A 5189-nucleotide genomic window follows, 5' to 3' on the forward strand; every position below is an offset into this window, starting at 1 on the left:
CTTCTACTGTTTCACCTCCTCAGCTGTGGCCAGCAAGTTGAACTTATGCATGCTCTTTGAGTAATCTCGAAAATGAAACAAGACTATGAAAGTCAATGGGAAACCACTTTCTGACTACAAAAATGTAAACCTTTGTCCTTTTTTTTAACATAGCTGCTCTTTTATTAAAGATCTAATTTTTTTTTTTACATATCAAGTGCACTTTTTATGCACGAAGAGCCCTCTTTAATAGTAAAATAAACACACTAAAGAAAAACCACAACTGATGATTTTAAGAGAATGACTCTATATTGTAGTCAAAGGAGATCTTCACATAGACTTATTCTGAACAAAATGCCTAAGGAGTGCATTGTCATCTTTCACTGAAGCGTGAAAACCTGTAGGCATTATTAAACCTCTCATGATGATCCTTAAGATTACAAGCCAAAAATAAGAAAAGAAAAAAGAAATTAAAAAAAGAAAAAGATAAGGTAGGGTGGGGAATAAACTTATCCCTCGTATTTCTTTGGCTCAGAGGGGAAAGGCAAAAGAATTTGGCCCACTGGATCAGATGTACAAGGGAAGAGTCTTAATGTCACTGATCACAATAGTTAGGAAAATCAAAAGGCCCAGATGTTAATAGGATCCCTGTGACCTCATGGCTGTTTTGCAGATGTGTGTTATGAATATCTGTTGAAGATAAAGAACTGGATTTTGATTTACAAATGCTTTAATGGAGAGTTGACTTGTATGGATAGATACCTTAAGTTTCACACACTTAATGACTGTGGAGCTCCTCAGGAACGCACAGTTTTAAGGATAAAATTCAATGAGATTTGATGCAGTTTCTGCTCTGATCATTCATTCATCCCCTCCTCATTACCAATCTCTCAAATTTGCACTAAAGAATGAAGGAAGGATTTGTGAAGAACTGGCAGCTGCCTCAAGGTGCTTTGCTATTCCAAACAAGTCTGACTCTGTATAAATCTGTGGAGCAGTAACGCTCTCATTCCTGATTAATCTTTCCTCCTCTTTGAAACAAGCCATAGATAGACGGATTAAATGTAGCTGTAGACATTTTTTCAGCGTATTGGGATTGTTGTGTTAAACTGAGGCACTGTGGTCTAATTCTACAGATATGCATATGCCATGACTCTAGCTGTTATTTTGGGCACAGTGCAATTTTGTAGGTATTGCAATATTGCAACTTTAAAAAAAAAATAACACCTTGGCCTGGCTGAATCATCTAAGTTAACTGCTTACTGTTTTAGTAGTAGCCTTCACGTAGGGAAAGAAAACATAACTCACTCACAAAACATGGAAAATGATGCCCAGACATACATTTGTTGTAGAATAACTGTGACTATAATGAATGCATTCCCACCATTTGATACTGCACTCGTATTCAGACTCATTGTTTCTACCTCCATAGTTTTCTAAAGTGCTGCCTTCATTCTCCTTCTACATAACCAGTCTAGAAGTGCCTTTGCTCCTTGCCTTACTCACTTTCAGCAACAGTACCCTTCTGATTTTCTGGCTTTGAGAGAAAAACAGTCTTTTTATTTCTTTATCTGCTGTTGTTGTGAAATCACTGCTATGATATCCATATCTTTGTGCAGGATTCTGGGTTGTAACAAACTATGCCTGCTACATTTTTTACTTTAAATACCAAAAGTTTTTCGCTGTCTAAAAGTGTTAGGTTTGGTTTTAGGACTTATTCAATATTTTGTGGACAGATTCTGAGTCATCTGTGTGAGATGGATGATAGTTTATTATACAAAACAGTGTGTCTGCAGTGTCTACATCACATATGTGTAATATATAAAGGCCAACCAATGTGACTAGCACAGTGAAAGCTGTTTCTGGGGCTCAAAGCTTTTAAACAGTTAGTTATGGAAGTCAGGACAGTATAGCAGGCCTGGGAACTGATCCAGCTCTAGACTGTATCCTCCTGCCTACCTAGTAGTCTGATTTTTTGCCATGGATTCTGCCCAAGCTTCCCTTTGGAAGTGACACATCCTGATGCTCAAAGACCTTCCCAGGGAAGTTTCAGCAGGGAGGAAATAGGAGAATATAACATCTCATAAACTCCCTATGACTCCAGAACAAGGCCCAAAGGCTATCATTACTGAAATGCATACTGCTAGCGTCATTTCCAAGAGAGGATCTCAATTTATTGTGTGTTGGGAGTTTCTAGGGTCAGCTCCATCCTGCTATGTAGTATAACAATGCGTCAGTTGCACAATAGGAGTAACCTCACAGTATTCATATGTCACTTCAACAAGAGAGCAGAAAAAAATGCTCATGTAGCTACAGGGTGGTTTGGCTTTCCTGACATTGAATTCTTACATGGCAGGCATCAGTTCTTTTATGGGAGAGACTTTTGGAATGAAAACAAACTCATTAGTAGCAACCAATTACAAATCTGTGTTCCCTGTTCTTGACAAACTTCCCCGTTTCTCTGTGTTGTTGTTTTTTTCCCTGCTTCATTGTCATGTCACGTCAGAGTTGATTATAAGAGAAGGGCCTTTTGCAGAAGACCATTATATGGGTGGGCTTTGGGCTGCTAAGCTTCACCACTCTTCGGGAGATCACAAATCTCAACCTCACTGTCTTCGTCCTTTCCCTAAGACAATGAAAACCCTGAAGTGAAAGCCCTGTGGTAAACCTTTTAGCCCTGAGTGTTAATTCATGGATTCTGAGATGGAAGGAAAAGCTCTTATTTCACAGTCAAAGGCCAATCAAGAAGCAGTTTCTATTGTGTTGTAAAACCAAGTGGCCAAATACAGTTATCCCTCTATGCAACAAAAGCGTTCCTTAGGCTTTTGCATCATAAACACCCAGTGAGGCTTATATGTCATAATTGCTGATCTCTCGGAATGTGCCAGACATGTTTCAGCTCACCACCTGATACTGAGCAACATCAGAGAAGCAGGCAGCTCTGCCTGGAGGCTGCCATCCCCTCACAGAGATCTTGAAAGCAGAAATGGCGAGACAATATCAGAAGCCCCGCAACAGAGGACGCTCCCAACAGAGGCAAAGAGGCAAAGGCAGGAGACAAAGAAGGAAGCAAAGTAGAAGGACAAGGACAAGAGGTACTGTCTTTCAGGCTGAGTGATGGAAGGGTTGTGACAAGATGAGACTTTCTGAAAAATCCTAGTGAAACCACAGTGCTGCAGGGACTATCTTGTGACTAGCCACGGAAATCACTTTTTGGCTCAGTGATGATCCTGACAAACCAGGAGAAGCTCTTGACTTCCTCGAGGGTAAAAGCTTTGCAAAGACATCTTGACAAATTAGAGGTCTGGGCAATCACCAACTACATGATGTTCAACAAGAGCAAGTGTTGGATTCTGCACCTGGGACAGGGCAGCCCTCGCTCTATGTGCAGAGTAGGGGATGAGAGGCTGAGAGCAGCCCCATGGAAAGGGATCTGGGAGTTCTGGATGACAACAAGTTGTATTATGAGCTGGCAGTGTGCCCTGGCAGCCAAAAGGGCCAACTGTCTCCTGGGCTGCACTGCCACTGGGCAAGGGAAGGTTTGGTCCTATCACCTCAAGTACTGTGTGTAGATTGGGCACCACAATATAAGAACAACACAAAACTATCAGAGAGCTATCAACTCTCCAGTGGAGGACTATGAAGACTGTGAAGAGTCTAGGCGGACAGTTGTATGAGGAGCAGCTAGGTTCCCTGCATTGGTTCAGCCCAGAGCAGAGGAGCTGCAGGGAGCCCTCATGGCAGCTGCAGGTCCTCACAGGGAGTGAAGGGGCAGCACTGAGCTCTGCTCTTAGGACAGCAACACTGGAGCAAATTGGACAATTAACTCTTGCCATTAATGCTCTTTGTAGCTTTTTGGCAAAGGAAAGTGTTTCTCATTCTTGCTTTCCTACCTTCTCTTTCACAGTGGGCAAGAAATACCATTACAGAAGACGAGTGTTTTACTGAGATCCAGCCTCCTCTGCTATATGCTGCAGCATCAACTGCATGACCAACAATTCTGTTTTCTGGGAAGCCTGGAATAGGAGCAGCCAGTTAGCATGCAATAAACAGGTCTCAATGCATTTTGTTTCCTTTAATTTTACTTATTTATCATGTGTGTGGTATCCCTAGAATGTTATCTCAGATTCTGTGCTGGGCGCAGATAGGGAAGTTCTTCATTGTCTAGGACTGAGAGGATTTATTGAAAAAGGAGAAATAAATGATTAAGGCTTGTCTTCCTGCAGCTATTCAACCACAGACTGAGAACAAAGCTATCATCTCCTAAGTTGCTATAAATATTTTACTTGTTATTCTGTTGATCAGCTAATTATTGCACACAATATAAACACCTGAGATGCACTGCTTCTTTAATTTCCCTTATCCAGGAAAGGCCAATGTTAGCTGCCTCAAGAATGGCTTTCACGTTCAGGCAATAACATATGGTAGGATCAAGACAGTGATAGTTAGTTCATAACCTTCTAAGTAAATTGTCAGCTGGTGGAGGCATAAAGAAAGGAGCGTTGGAGCTGATCATGTTAAGTCAACTCAGAATCTAAATTTCTCCTTCTACCAAGGCCTGTCTCATGCAGAGCAGAGGATACCTGAACAGCTGTTTTCCTATCTGCTTTGCAGGATTTGCCACTGAGAGTCCCTTTGCTCTCTGAGGAATATGATGCAGTACCTTGCAATTCATGAGGTCACTGCAACAGGATAAGCAAATCTTCCTTATCACAAGGAATGAAGCTAATAAAGCACCAATTTAAAAAATAAAGTACAGCAGCTGAGAAGGCACAAGCAAAGAAGTTCCCCATCACTTCCTATCATCACCTGTGATTTATCAGAAGTCTGTTCATAATCTGCAGGAGAGCAGGACTGTGGGCTTAAGAACATGGAACAGTGCACCAGCTCTGTGGCTTTCTCTTTATCCTTGGCCAGCTAGGACCCACACATGGACAAAAATTTGACAAGAATGTCAAGGCAAGAATGTGGCCAAGGTTAGTGAGAATGTTGTGCTCAGCAGCATGACAGGCATGGTCATGCTCTCAGTTGGCTCTGAGGCTGCTCAGATGAAGAGGGAGAGGGGTGCACAGACATGCCAGGAAAGATGTTCTACCCACAGCAGCTTGTCTGAGATACATTTTATCAAGAAGTGACACCATGGCACACATTCCTCCAAACAATTGTGACAGGAAAGCCCTGCCCAGCATTTCTTACTCTGTTTCCTCTTC

The 5189-nt window shown here is 41.9% G+C and overlaps 1 long non-coding RNA gene across 1 annotated transcript; it reads left to right on the top strand.

Annotated features, from left to right (window-relative positions):
• The first annotated feature begins 2095 nt into the window (after positions 1-2095).
• Positions 2096-4043, top strand: LOC116227283 (uncharacterized). Its single transcript, XR_004166529.2, has 2 exons — positions 2096-3074; positions 3887-4043. It is a non-coding gene; the product is annotated as an uncharacterized LOC116227283 (long non-coding RNA).
• The last annotated feature ends 1146 nt before the right edge of the window (positions 4044-5189 follow it).

Source organism: Phasianus colchicus, chromosome 7 (assembly GCF_987193195.1).
Source record: "Phasianus colchicus chromosome 7, bPhaCol1.hap1.1, whole genome shotgun sequence".
NCBI lineage: Eukaryota > Metazoa > Chordata > Aves > Galliformes > Phasianidae > Phasianus > Phasianus colchicus.